The sequence below is a fragment of the Felis catus genome, chromosome D3 (assembly GCF_018350175.1).
Source record: "Felis catus isolate Fca126 chromosome D3, F.catus_Fca126_mat1.0, whole genome shotgun sequence".
Classification (NCBI taxonomy): domain Eukaryota; kingdom Metazoa; phylum Chordata; class Mammalia; order Carnivora; family Felidae; genus Felis; species Felis catus.
The window spans coordinates 70,581,611-70,597,082 of NC_058379.1; the positions used below are offsets into that span (position 1 = coordinate 70,581,611).

A 15,472-nucleotide genomic window follows, 5' to 3' on the forward strand; every position below is an offset into this window, starting at 1 on the left:
ACCATAATCAAGACAGTGGACATACCCATTTATTTCAAGAGCTCTAAGTTGGTCTTTATGATTCGCAATCGAAAGGAACTTATCCAAGGTACCATTTTCTTTACATTTTCTGGCTCTTGGCTATATCTGTGAAGCTCTCCCTTTCTGGTTCTGTACTCTCGGTGTTGTCAATTCATGCTGGACCTTGGCTTTAATACATGATTCCATAGTCTGTGTCTGTCTCCTATTTCCCTTTCAGCAAGTGCTGTCTGTCTCATGGGAGGGATGAAAGAACGGTTTGGAGGTGGGAGACCTGAGTCCATGCCTCTGCCTTGTTTCTTTTAGATATGTGACCTTGGGTGATTAAGCTAATCATGTTACACACCTCACACGAGAACCTCTAGAAGTTTCTGCACAGGCACCCAGGCATGATACATGTCGTATTCCAAAACCAGATCACATCTGGACAATTTACAAAGGAAATGGTCCAAGTTCTCTTGGACCGCTCACCTGCTTGACGATAATCCAAAGTTGAGAGAGGAGAGGACAACGAATGTGTGAGGGAATTTTCTGGAGACGATGGTTTTCAGGATGTAAATTTCCTTCCCATGAAGTCCAGCAGGGGCCAGGTGACTTCCAGGGAACCATTGAGAGCGCTTGATGTGTGTTGCTGTAGATGGGGGAAGAGCTGACCTGGAGGTACCTGACTCATGCCCGATAAAGTTACAGAAGTGTAGGGCCAGCAGGGTAGGTAGATTGCTTACACTTCCAGGAGCTTGGTGGGCTGAGGGGGCATATGAGGGTTTCCTGGGGATCACAGCTTTGTTGACCTGGGGAGTGAGAAATGGGTTGAAGCCTTTTAGTATCTTGCCCTATCCTAGAGAAGGTGAGGGGAGAGCATAGGAGGCCCTGACAGTGTGTGTGGAGTGGACTGCAGAGGGTCTTGGGTGATGGAGAGCGGTGCCCTGGGGAGCAGAAGGCAGGGCTGATGCATGTGAGTGTAGCCAGAGAAGTCCAGCAGAATAGCCTCCAGTGAGCCCAAGAAAGCCCTATGCGGCGACGTGCGACTCTAAATGTCCGCCCGCTCAGCCCCAAGAGCAAAAGCTGTCAGTCACAGGGAGCCTCTTTACCCCTTGCCCTCTTGTCTCCCCATGAGCCAGACTGTGAGGGACATCATGCCACAGTCATGTGGGCTTTGGGAGCCTGAGGAGGACTCTTATCTTTGAAGGTGTCTTAAAATTTATGAATTGGGAGATGTCACCTCAGAGTGAGCAGAAAAAGTCCTAAGACCTGGCCATGTTTTCATCACAGGTGAAATTTACTCCTACATTTGAAAGGGAAAGTGAAAGAGAAAGCAAAATTGTGTTTTAATCGTGTCACAAATTATGCTTGTTCAGCGTACAAGTTATACTCTTGAAGTATACAGTGACGCAGGTCTTTTGTTCAGTACACCCCTTACCATCACCTCTCCTCTTCTTGGGTAATAAGATTGTGGTTCTCAACCTTGAGCTGCGTCAAACTGCCTGAGGGGTTGTTAAAGCACAAATTGCTGGGCTCCATTCCCAGGGTTTTTATTTAGTGTGTGATATTGTGATTTATAATAAGAAATATATATTTGGTCTTCATCTCTGTTTCTGGCACAGAGCTCCTAAAAGTCTTGGAATTTCCTAATAGTTGACAGCTGGAAAGGTATCTTTCTCTATGTTAATGAGGTGACTTTCGAAACGCTTCTAGGTCAGCTGAGGCTGGGGGCCAGTTGTCAGATAAATCCACACTGGGATTGGAGCATCAGGAACCTTCAGTCCCACCCCCAATCTCCAGGAAGGGGAAAGGGGTTGCAGGTTGAATCAATCACCAATGGCAATGATTTATTCATTCATTCATTCATTCATTCGTTTATTTTAAAGTTTATTTATTTATTTATTTTGAGACAGAGACAGTGCGAGGTGGGGAGGGGCAGAGAGATTGGGAGAGAGAATCCCAAGCAGGCTCTGTGCTACCAGTGCAGAGCCCCATGTGGGGCTTGAACCCACAAAGCCGTGAGGTCATGACCTGAGCTGAAACCAAGAGTCGACTGCTTAATTGACTAAGCCACCCAGGTGCCCACCAACGGTCAGTGATTTAATCAGCCATGCCTATGTAATGAAGCCTCTATAAAAACCCCAAAAGGAGAGGGTTTGGAGAGCTTTGGGGCTGGTAGTGGTTCTGGGAGAGTGGGGCACCCTAGAGAGAGTGTGGAAGCTCAACATCTTCCCCCATCCCTTGTGCTTGCCATCTCTTCCATCGGGCTGTTCCTGAATTATATCCTTTCATATAAACTGGTGATCTGGTAAGTAAAATGTTTTTTGGGGTTTGGCTCTAGTAAATTAATTGAATCCAACAAGGGGGGCATGGGAACCTCTTTATACTCGGTTGGTCGGAAGCACAGGTAACAACCTGGACTGGAGACTGGTGTCTGAAGTCCAAGGAGGGGGCCGTTGGAGCCTCCAGTCTGTAGCTGGTCGGTCAGAAGAGCAGGTAATAACCTGGGATTGCAACTGGCTTCTGAAGTGGTAATGGTGGGGCAGTCTTGTAGGACTGAACCCTTAACCTGTGTAATGTGACACTGTCTCTGGGTAGATAGTGTCAGAATCAAGTTGAATGGTAGGACACCCAGCTGGTGTCCAGAGAACTGCTCCTTGTTGGTGTGGGGAACACCCCAGGCTCCACATTGGAAATTGGTGTCAAAACACTTATGATAGTGGCTCTGGGGTGGAGAGGCTAAGAATTTGCATTTCTAGTAAGTTTCTAGGTGTTTCTGATGCTGCTGATTTGAGGCCCACCCTTGAAGAACCACTGCTCCAGGACCCTGGTTTCTCCTCCTTGGTTTCACATTAGAATCAGCTGGGGACACTTAGCTACTGATGGCAGGGCCCCATCCCCAGAAGTCTGATTGAATTGGTAAATTCAATTCATGGATTAAAATTGGCATGACTGATTCATGGATTGAAGGCTGCCCAGGGAATTGGAGGAGGAATATTTACTTTTATTTTTCAACTCTGACCTACCTAATTAAAGGTGGATACTTTGACCTTCTGCTTATACATTTTGGTATTATTTGAATTTTTAACAATGAGCATATATCACTTTATAACTAGCAAGCAAACGTGTGACTTTATTCTCCCATCAGTTGTGTCCATTTTGTTTTATTTTATTTTTGAGAGAGTGAGCACGCACGCATATGCTTGAGCAGGGAGAGGCGGAGGGCAAGAGAGAGAGAATCTTAAACATGCTCCGTGCCCAGCACAGAGCCTGATGCAGGGATTGATCTCACAATCATGAGATCATGACTTGAGCCAAAATCAAGAGTTGGATGCTCAACTGACTGAGTCACCCAGGTACACGAGCTGTGTCCATTTTAGATTGTACCATACTTTTTGAAATCCTAAGGGATGTTTGGAGCCCTCTTTCCTTCCTTCCTTTGATCACTTAAAAAATTCCTTCTTGATCTAATAACATCTAGCTTATTCTAAATTCAGCCAAATTTATTGTGTGTAGAAAAATTAATTTCAGCTATTATTACTATCGAATGTTGAAGAAAATGTTATTTCACCCCTCATACTTCATAATCTCTGATCTTTCTTTCTCTCCCCTCTCTCACAATCCAGAAAGTTCTAGCAATCCGCCTCTCTTTCTGGCACATATATTCCAGGCACATGTATGTAAATAAATGATCTTTATTCATGTGTTCTCACAAATCAGTAGAAATACTAATTGAGGACTTCTGTGTCAGACATTGAGAGAATTATTTGAATTTTACAGATCAGGACACAAAGGCTTAGAAAGCCTCCAAATTCATTATTATAAAATTTTGTTTTCAGCTCTGTAGGTCCCCTTTCTTCCCAAGTACTTACTGAATATTACCATTAGCAAACAGAGAGAAGAGATGTGTTCAATTTCTGATGAGATGGGTAGCCCAGTTGTCAATTTTTCAATTCAGCCTTCACAAACTCTGCCCAGAGACCCTGTTTATTATAGATTGATTTTTGATGACTACTCACATGTTTACCTCTTTAAAGACACCACTGAGGAGCACCTGGGTGGCTCAGTTGGTTAAGCGTCAGCTTTTGGTTTCGGCCCAGGTCACGACTTCACGGTTCGTGGAATCGAGCCCTGCGTCAGGCTCTGTGCTGACATTGTAGAGCCTGCTTGAGATTCTCTCTTTCCCTTTCTCTCTGCCCCTCCCCCTCTCGTGCTATCTCTCTCTCTCTCAAAATAAATACAGTTGACAAGAAAAGACACACTTAAAGTATTCTTGTACGGAGGAAAGATTGCTTTTGGGAAACGGTTACACATTTTATTATTCCCAGGCTCTCTGTCACATACTGCATTACACATATATATCTGGCAACTGAGATTTTCTTTCAAACATCCTCGATTTGTATATTAAACACAATTTTCCTTCCACATGATTCCCTTTCTCTATTATTGAGTTGGGGGAAGACCCCTAAACCTGCTCCCTTTATGTTCAGCAAAATTCTCTGCAGGTATTAAGCTTTATTGCTTGTATTAAAACCACATCCAGTTTTTCCTCTCTCAGGGCCAGACCAACGGTGACTATAATGTTTCTCATGCTACTACTTTTGTGTATTTCTAGACGGTGTCTTTTCCGTATGGACGCAATTTTATTAAGGCCTACACGACTTCCTTTGGCTGTTGCCTCCTCATGGCTCCTCATTTGCTTCGAGGACTGAGAGCCAGGGGTTTCATTTTCTTTGGGCTTTCTCTCCCTGTAGCTTTCTTCTCCTCCTCTGTGATTCATGTCAATATAATTGACTGTCTTCTTTCCTTTCCATGAGTTAGCTGTTCCCCACAGCTTTTGCACATAAGATTTTATGACACACATTTTCAAAACACAAGGAAGTTTAAGGAATCTTATAGCGAACAGCCATAGCCCCGTCACTCAGATGCTACCGTTAACACCTTTAGTATACTTACTTCATCACATATCTATCCACATAAATACTCTTCTTTTTCCATCTATCACACCACCTTCTTTTTTGAGGCATTTAAAATGAAATAACAGGCATCAGAACCCATCACCCCTAAGCGCTCCAGCTATGTAATATTAGAATTCAATATTTATGGATTTTTTTTTCCTTTTGAGTGAAATATATATGCGATCAAATACATAAATCTCAAGTTGACCACTTGATGTGTTTTGGCAAATACCCGCCACCTTGCCTGACTCCAAAGACTGGGAACATGGTTCAGGGTACGGGGTGGCTCTACTGGCCTCTGTATATAGAAAATTTGGGCTCTTTTCTCCTTTAAATCGACACCGTATTCTCTCTCTGCTTCTATTTGCTTCTGTTGTTCTTCTCTGTTCTATTCTCTTCTTCTGCTCTGTCTGCTTCCCTTTTCGTATATGTCATGACTAGCCATGAAAAGAATCTAATTGGTTCAGTTAGTTACTGCCCAGTATAAACCATTTCTGCTGGGTAAAGCTTGCCCGACTTTAGAGGGCTGTGTGGTTTTTTTTGTTTTTCATTTTTCTGTTTTTTGGGTCTGGTGTCCTAGTTTTGAGGGGGGGCTGCCTGGCACCCAAGGCAAATTATTGCTTTTGCTGCTTCCTTTTATATATATATATATATATATATATATATATATATATATATATATATTTATATTTATATTTATATATATAAATATATAGATAGAATATAGATAATTTATATATATAATATATAATATAATATATAATTTATATATATAATTTATAATATAGATATAAATTATAGATATAAATATATAAATATAAATTATATATATAATTTTTTAAACGTTTTTTTATTTTTGAGACCGAGAGAGAGCGTGAACAGGGGAGGGGCAGAGAGAGAGAGGGAGACAGAATCTGAAACAGGATCCAGGCTCTGAGCTGTCAGCACAGAGCCCGATACAGGGCTCGAACTCACGAACTGTGAGATCATGACCTGAGCCGAAGTTGGTTGCTTAACTGACTGAGCCATGCAGGTGCCCCTGGTGCATCCTCTTAAGGGGACTGTGGAACTGGCAGCCTCAGAGCATTAGGTCCAGGACGTGTAAAGTTAATTCTGTCCTTGCAAGCTAAAGACTTCATAGTTTCTAAATAAAAAGTTCCAGGCATATGGCTAAGCCTTTCTTTCCTTTGCTATATTTATCTCATTTTATGTCCTCCAAGTCAAGCCCTTTCTGTGTCTGCTACCCTGTTGGAATGTTAGTTCGTGTTAGTATATAGCTCAAGTGAAGTTTCCTGGAGGAGACAGATCTTGAGCTGCAAAGGGCTGATCACTCTGGTACATAAAGAACTCCCAGAAATCATCAAGTGAAAGACCTAAAAACTGAAAGAAAAATGGATAGGGGCACCTGGGTGGCTGAGTCAGTTGAGCATCCGGCTTCGGCTCAGGTCATGATCTCACAGTTTGTGGGTTCAAGCTCCGCGTTGGACTCTGTGCTGACAGCTTAGAGCCTGGAGCCTGCTTCGAATTCTGTCTCCCTCTCTCTCTGCTCCTCCCCTGCTCATGCTCTGTCTCTCTCTCTCTCCTTCAAAAATAAATAAAAACATTAAAAAAAATTTAAAAGGAAAATGGATAAGGACATGAAGAGCCAGTTCACAGAAAAACAGATTAAAAGGGCCTGAACACATGAAAAGATGGTCAACTTTGCTTTTAGTAATAAGCGAATATATAAAATATAATATATAAAAATATATAGTTACTAATATATATACATATAGTGAATAATAAGAAGAATAACAATAGAAAATAACACTACAAGATGGATTATTTCTTAGTTACCACACTAGCAAAACCCCAATCTTCTAACTTTTAAGAATCCATAAGGATCACGTCTGGCACTTAGGCTGGCTTCCCATAGTACACTTCTCCAAGGTATTAGTCAGTGTAAGAGAACACTGGATCAATGACTAGAGCAATAGTTATAAAGTCCTTGGGGAAAGAAAAAAGATGGTATCAAACTAAATTATGCAAAAGTAAATAAGCAACTGGGAAATATTTTCAAATATGATAGAAATTCATGGCTGCCACACACAGCCACTCATTACATAGACTATAATATGAATGGTGTTCCTTGGAAATGTGCAGTGCACAACCTGAACAGCTGTGGGTGGCAGTCCTTAATCTAGTTCTCACAAGACCTTAAAAAACTACTGAAAGATAAAATGTAGTTGTCTCAAAGGTGAATATGGAGAAGCTACAGCAGAGGGACTAGCAGTGGGGATTGAATCTGTCTGAATGCAGTAATAAAACTAACACAGCGGTGGTGGTTATAACTTCAGAACACAATGTAACTGTTATAAAGAAAACGCACAAAAATAAAAACATCAGATGGTACAGAGCGTGAGAAGGTGGGCAATAGCATGAGTATGCATGAATTTTCTCCTTTTTCATAGCAGGTGACCCAAAGATCTTGTTTAAATCTGCTACATCAAGCAACAGGATGTAAATGCATATAAAGACATAAAATTAAAAAGTGAAAGAATAGAACCACAACACTGGGTAATAGGGAGGAGGGAATGGTGGTAGCAGGAGATAGATTTTCATCTTCAATCATAATGTGGAGCCAACAGATTTCCTAAAAATACAGAAAATGAAGTTTGACACTTTACTGTATTGGTAACTGATATATTTACTTTACTGTATTGTAAATGATATATATGGTTGTTGGAAAAGCAAAAAGAATCGGGGTGAAAAGACTAGGCTTTGAAGGCCCTCCCAGGAAGTTTCCCTCAGAAAAGTCTTAAAGGAGGCAAGTGAGTAAAGCCGAGTGCCTGTTTGGGGAAGGGACTTCCAGGTTGATGGAGGAGCAAGTTCAAAGGCCCTGAGGTGGAGGAAGTACACCCGGCACGTTCAGGGCATGCCAGAAAGGTGAGTTGTCAGGACTACAGAGGGCGAGGGGAAGAATGATAGATGAGAGAGTTTGGAAGGGTAACGAGGGGTGGCCAACCAGGTCAGGCCTGCTGCTGCTCCTGATTCTGTTATTTTAGGGTAAGGAAGAAGGAGAGAGAGCCGGTAAGGAGACCTAAACGTGACACACCAGTTTGCATTTCGAGCCCGATTCTGAAATGTTTGCCTATTGGTTTCTTGGTCCTTGCAAACCCCGGATGCCACGTTAAATCCTCTGCACCTAAACACTCCAATGAGGAATAATGGAATAAATAAGAGAGAACTTAGTGGCCACTGTACTGGCCTCTGTACAGAAAGGAAACAAGGCTTGTTCCCCGATTTCAAGGCATCCATAGTCTCGTTGGAGTAAAAACACAGACAGAGAGGAAATCCTCCAAGGACCGTGCACCAGGCAGGTCTCCGTTGCTGGCTCAGTGCAGGAGTTGGAGGGACTGGAGTCTCTGAAAAGTATGGTCAGGGGAGTTTCCTGGACAGAGCAGCTGTGAATGTCAGAGGGAGGGAAGGTCAAGCAAGAAGAAACAAACGAAATAGCCCAGTGATCGCAAGGGGCGTGAGCATGGGGGTGGGCAGCGGGTGGGAGGCTACTCACTCAGGTTTGTGCAGACCTTGAGAGCTCGACAGAAGACGTGGAAGTGGGAAAGATTTGCTTTTCCGTAAGTGCAAGCCAGGGAACTTACAGGTGGACTGTAAACCCTGACAGAGAAGAGAGGGGCCGGAGCCCCACCTGGACACACTGCAAGTGGAAATTCGCTTGGAGAACTGCTCTGGGGAGCCTCACACTCAAAGGACTCCCTTGATGCTTTGTGCTCACCAGAATTCCCATTTCCTGTCTGAGGGTAGCTGGGAGGCTTTCTTATCAGATGCTGTCGCGAGTCATAACAAGCCAGACTGGAGTCAGTTATGTGAAAGCATTAAAAAAAAAAAATTACCCTTTTATTTGAGAGAGAGTGAGAGTGGGGGAGAGGGACAGAGAGAGAGAGAGAATCTCAAGCAGTCTCCACACTCAGCATGGAGCCCGATGCGGGGCTCGATCCCATGACCCTGGGATCATGACCTGAGCAGAAATCAAGAGTCAGTAGCTCAACCAACTGAGCCACCCAGGCGCCCCTTCATGAAAGCATTTTAAATGTGTTACAAGATTAGAGATCCCAGAAATGGCAGGGATAAAGGCTATACTCACCCTGTTTTTAGCACACAGGGGTGACTTCAGAGAGCAGAAAGACAAAATCCATTGTAGAAGGCAGGGGACCCGGGGTTGAAATAGGACTACCCACCCCTCCCCCTTGAACATGTAGTCCTGCCTCAGGGAGACTCCCCCTCTTCTGCAGGGTAATTCTTTTTGCCCCTACTGCCGCCCCCGGCCCCCCACCCCGGGCACAGGCATCTGATTTCCCACCTCTGTGCCTTTCACAGCCCAGCGGTGGGAAATCGTCTCTTCAGCCTCTTTTCTGCTCATAGGTCTGAGCTTTAATCTCTTAAAGAAAATGAGCCAGAGAAACAGAGATAACCACCCCGGGGGAAGTTTCAAGGTTACTCCAGCTGCTACTGCCTGACCCACAGGACCAGGTCTGCTGCTGAAGTAGTTCTTTGAGACTGCAAGTGTGTCCAAACATCATTAGCAGAAGCGCAGAATCTCATCCCGCCTCAGCCCTCCTGAGTCTGAATCTTCAGCTTACCAACATCCCTGCCGTGTGATTCGGATGCACATGGAGCTCTGAGAAGCATGGGTCTGGTTCATTCCTCGTGAATCAGTGCTTCCGGAACAAGCTTCTCAGACTGCAGTTTGAAAATAGATGGGTCAGCTCTGCTCTTTGGTTTGGAGAGTCTGGCTCTCTTTACTCCTTTCTGGGGGTGTCCCTTCCCTCCTTCTCTTCAGCCTGTAAACATTGACTGAGTACTTGCTGTGCTCTAGGTTCCAGGCTGGGCTGCAGGATACAAGAAGGAAGGTACCAGCCCTGACCCTTTGGCCGCTGATGGTCCGCTGGGAAGAAAGCATGTAAATGCCAAGGGCAGAATACCTGTGTCCCGTTAGTGGGTCAGGTACTTTCCTAGTGGCACCCTCTCCCCACCCTGGGTCCCTGGCAGCTTTAGGTCCTGCTACGCCGTTCTGAAATCTCATCTTCCCTCTTATAGGTCTGCATGGTCACCTCCTTGGGATGCTAGACTCTTTCCCTATTACTGATTATCCCCGCTCTTTGGTTTTCCTGTTAGTAAATTTTCTTCCTTCCCACACCCAATCCTGGCTATTTCTCCTCTGCTAATTCTGGAAACTGTCCCCCTGTCTCTAACTTCAGTATGATTAGACTGATCCAGGCCTTTTGTCTCTATCAAGAACAGTACGTGATCTTTGCACTGGTCTTCCGATCCTGGACCTATCCCTGCTAAATCCATTCCCTATAGCAGACAGACTGATCTCTCTGATACATAAAATTGAGTGCTCATTAAAACCCTCCAAAGCCTCCCTACACAAGACACGTTCTAAAGTCCTTACCAAAGCGTGGTCCCTTACGTTTCATGACCTGTCTTCTGTCTGCCCTCACCTCCATGACTCTGTCTTACGTTTCAGCCACCACCCACTCCTTGCCGTCTTGCTTTCCCATCCCTCTACATATGCGCTCCTATTCTTGCTTCTGCGCTCGGTGTTTCTTCCTTCTTCGCCAGGTTGGTGCCTGGTCACATCGCCATAGCCGTTTGTCCTCTCCTGTAGGCTTTTCAACCCTAGCCGCTCGGAAGAGTCACCTGGGGGCTTTCAAAGAATAGCAAAACCCAGGCCTCCCTCTCAGAGAATCTGAGGATGTGGGGAATGAAGTGGGCCGTTGGTGTTTTGGAAAAGTCGCCTAAATAGGTGCTGGTCAAAGTTCACTGTGTGTATGATCCCTTGGGGAACCTCGTTAAGATGCAGATTCTGATTCAGTAGGTCTCAGGGGGACCGAGTCTCTGCATTTCTAAGCAGCTCCCAGGTGATGCTGAGGCTGCTGGTCCATGCACTGCATTTTGAATCATGCCTCGAATGGGAAGGTTCTAAAGCAAGGCCCCAGTGGAAGCCCCCACCCCACAGGACCCGCGGGGGCCTCTCAGTCCCTGATCTCCCTTAGCTGCTCTGCCCTCATCCGCACGGCCTTCTCATTTTTCCGCCATTTCTCATGACAATAGAATTCCCTCTGATTTGCAATGCAACCATTGGTGATGAAAACACAACGAGCTGCTTCATGAGGGAGAACATTTCATGTGCCTTTTTACTAAGCACTTGGGCAAAAAGATATAATTTCTCCTTAGAACACTTAGGAGTAGATTGGTAAGACATCAAAGCAGGACATTTTCCGCAGAAGCAAAGGGAGGATGGTCTGTTTACTTAGCAAACAGAACCCATTGGCTTATTTGAAGTACCTGAAGGAAGCAGCATGTACAAATGTAGAAAAAGAAACTGAAGAATTGGCCGTGATAATGATAGTAACAATCATGGTTAACCGGAGCATTTATTATCAAGGTGCTGCTCTAAACACTTTATATGTGATAACTCATTAATCCTCACATTATCCTACGAGATAGTTTCTGTTAATTATCCCCGTCTCATAGGCTGGCACGTGGGGACAACCGATATTAAATACCCTGCTGTGTGAACTAGCAAGTTGCTTAGCTGAGATGAGTTAATGGTAAAAAGTATTAGGGGCCTGGGTGGCTCAGTTGGTTGAATGCCTGACTCTTGGTCTTGGCTCAGGTCTTAATCTCATGGTTCAGTTCACGAGATCAAGCTCCGCATCAGGCTCCATGCTGACAGTGCAGAGCCTGCTTGGGATTCTCTCTCTCTCTCTCTCTCTCTTTGCCCCTCACCACCACCTCCTGCCCCCTTGAAATAAGTACATAAGCATTTAAAAAAAATAGTAAGAAGTATTTAAAAGTGCTGGAATCGGCCAGAAGTTAAGAGTCATTATTCAACACTCGTGAAAGGAGATCACCAACGAAGTCTTCCGGGAAAAGATGCTTCCCCAGAATATACAGTTTACAGCATCTTCTCTGGTATTAGTGAACATCAAATTGGCAAGGAAAAGTTTTTGAGATGTGTGACTCACAGTTCTGACCACAGTTGGAAAATCTTGGGAGCAATGGGGAACAAAAAGCTCCCTCTTGCTTTGGGGAGATTTGCCAGGAAGAGATGTCCTCGTTTGTCTAACCTTCACTGCGTTCCTATTTTAAGATACTTCAGCCACGCTAGTCCATGTTGAAAAATTCTCCCAGAAGAACATTTTCAGGATGACTTTTATAATCAGCATTTGGATTTAATATTTGTATTAGTAGTTACCTAAAAAAGCGTATGCCAGAAGCTGCATATAGCATTGTGGCATTTCTGTGGTATGAAGGGCTTTCCGGGAAGGACACCTACAACTGCGTCTGTAGGAAGCACACGTTCCAGTTATGATGGCCTGGAAGCTCTCCTTATCACCGCTCGCCCAAACTCTAGAAGGTTGTAAGTAGGTGTGTGCACAGGTGAATTCCTCGACACTTATGCACATGTGTTCTCAGGGGCCAGGACGGGGTTTATTCACCTTGGTATCCAGCAGCTGGCTCAGTACTCAATATGTTTATTGAACAAAACCAGTATCAAGAACAAACGTGCGTTGAGTGCTTTCTCTGATCCAGGCACTGTGCTAAGTGCTTTTGCAGGTATTAGCTCATTAAAGCTTCTCCATAAAGCCATGTGGCATGCACACAAACCCGGGCCCTCCGATGACAGAGCCACCCTCTTAAGCACTGCATATTAGTGCTTCTTCACCCGTAGGCTTGGGGAACTGCCTTCAGGCCGCGTGTCCTTCCAGCGGCCAGGCTGCACACATCGCCCATGTTCACCGTTCTCAGCAGACTTCTCTCTCTTCCCGAATTGTCTTCTTTATTACGCGGCTCGTGAGCTGGAAGAAAAGCTACTGACGTTCCTTGAGCCTGAGGAATTGAGATTCCATGTTACCTGCGTTCTGAGATTCTGACTCCTAAATGAGATATATTTTTCCTGTTAGAATTTTTCCAGGAATTAGTAAGCTACAATTGCGTTCCAAGATTCTCTCTGAATCCTACTTCAGACTGTTTTATTCCAACTTGAATTTTTAAGGAATTAATGCTATGCAAGTTTTACATTCAGACTACATTTAGGTAGAAACTGGCTTAAGTGCGGTTCTCCCCCCCCGCCCCCGCCCTTGAATTGTCAAATAGCTTAGGATTTGGGGTGTTTTCTCCATTTTACAGGGGAGAAAACTGAGGCATAATAGCGTTATGTTCGAGATCACACAGCTTGTCCTGGGTGGAGAAGCCTGCCCCCCAGGGCGCCTGATTGCAACTTCACTGCCCCTTTCTGGACACGACGGCCCGCATGTTTCCACCAGGGCGTGTGGCATTGCCCTTGTTTTCACAGTGCTTCGTGTGATCCTCACAGCCCTCTTGTGAGTAGCAGCTCAGGTATTATCCCGCTTTATGGTTGACGATGCTGAGGCCCAGAAACCCGAGGACACGCACACATTATTCAGGTTGCTACATGGACGGGCCAGGACTTCTGACAAATTCCTGGAATTTGCAGAAATGATGGCAGACATGGAGGAGAGAAAGGTCATTTGAACTCAAAGTCTTCCACCTACGGACTTCAGGCGGTTTTGCAAACTCAAGTTGTACTTCTTACCTGTGCCTAAGTGTGTTCTGAGACTGGGGGGAAAGGGGGTGAAGGAAAAGGAAGACAGTCATGTACCATTTCTCCTACCCTCCCAGAACTTGCTGTCCACCCAGGCTCTGTCTCCATCTCCACGTCAAAAAAAAATTTTTTTAATGTTTTGTTTATTTTTGAGAGAGAGAGAGAGGGAGACACAGAATCTGAAACAGGTTCCAGGTTCTGAACTGTCAGCATAGAGCCTGGTGCAGGGCCCGAGCTTGTGAGTCTGGAGATCATGACCTGAGCCGAAGTTGGACCCTTATCCGGCTGAGACACGCAGGTGCCCCATCCACATTTTACAGATGGGAAAACTGAGGTCCAGAGAGGAAAGCCCACTTGTCTGTATCGGGAAGTGAGGCGCACTGCCTTTGGGTTTGCGTAGTCTTGTCCATATGGCTCCTGAAGCCATGCCAGAGGCAAGAGGGCCGTTTCCTTTTGTTCTGATCAGCTCTGCTGCTCTCCCGAGCATCTTTACCCAGCCACTCCTCTTTTGGAGAACTTAACAGTGGCTCCCAGGGAGCTTCACATCCCGTGTCGACTCTCCGTCTGGCCCCATCCTACCCCTCCACTTACTCTGTTGCTTCCCTTCCCATCACACACAGGGATACTCAAGATGCAGCCGGTTCTGGTCAGCCCTGCCTCACCTCTGTTCAGCTGTTGGACCTCGGTGACTTTAGGGTGAGCTTCCCACCTTCCCCACCTGCCACACCTCCTCCATCCTGGAAGAGCTGGCTTAGCTCAAGTCTCAACTTTCCAGGCTGGCCACCTCCCACCCATTTCCCTCTCTCTTTGAATGTGGCACTTGACTTAGCGCTTAAACATGGGGTGTCTTAAGACACTTGTTATTCTTTCATGTGTATTGTTCTAAACTACATTCTAATAATAACAATAACTGGTAGCATTTTTGAGTGTTTTCTACATGCCAGGCTCTCTTCCAAGTGCTTTTCATCCATTGGGTCGTTCAATTCTTAGAGCAACCATATGAGTTAGGAACTAATGGTACTGCTATGTTAGAGATTAGGAAGCCGAGGCACAGAGACGTTAATTACTTGCCCAAAGTAACACAGTCTCAGGGATTGTGGGCCCGCCCTGAACCACTACGCTAAACTGCTCTACTTAAAGTAGAAACTCCTTGAAAGGCTCCTCATTTGTTTAGGGGAGACCATGACACCTTCCTTGGAGGGGTCCTTGAGAGGATGAAGTGATATCCTCCCTAGACTAGTCTGGTGTCTGCCACGTTGGAAGGTACTGGAATATTTGCTGGATAAGGTTTAGGGGTTCTTCTCTGGATGTCACACTTCTTGGTACTATGTTGCTCAGGAAGAAACAGCTGTTCTTGAACAGAAAAGCAAATCTCTAAATTATATGTCATTTACATTAATTAATATGGTGAGTAAAAACAGACTTAATTTCAAAGAAAAAGTGTTGAAAAGTTAAAGCCATCTCCTGCAATCAACACTCAAGGTCCCACTCACTTGAAACATGTAACGGCTTTAAAAAGTGGCTCATCTCCTAATTTGTATTGGGAAATACAACATAAGGTTCATGTTCAGATAGGCAGTGTGAAAATTCATGGAGGTGCAGGGACCCGTAAATGTGGTCTTATTTTAGGTAATTTAGATAAAACAACTTCTTAGCACAATTATGTAGGATAATGACCATAATAGATATGTTTGGGGATGCTTATTCTGCCCACAGTCTCCTTTTCTGGAAATGACTTCCCTTTCACCAGTAGCTTCAATCACAGGAGGGGTGGGGCCCAGGGAGCCATGTTTCACCATGTTTCACCATGTTTCACCATGTTTCACCATGTTTCACCATGTTTCCTCCTTTCCCCTAATTGGACCGGTGATAAATACTT

General features: G+C 44.8%; 1 long non-coding RNA gene across 1 annotated transcript in view; it reads left to right on the plus strand.

Annotated features, from left to right (window-relative positions):
- The first annotated feature begins 2,049 nt into the window (after positions 1–2,049).
- LOC123381438 overlaps positions 2,050–15,472 on the plus strand; it is a 47,709-nt gene continuing 34,286 nt past the window's right edge. Inside the window, exon 1 of the long non-coding RNA XR_006588406.1 lies at positions 2,050–2,308. This is a non-coding gene — a long non-coding RNA (uncharacterized LOC123381438). The remainder of the gene's footprint in view (positions 2,309–15,472) is intronic.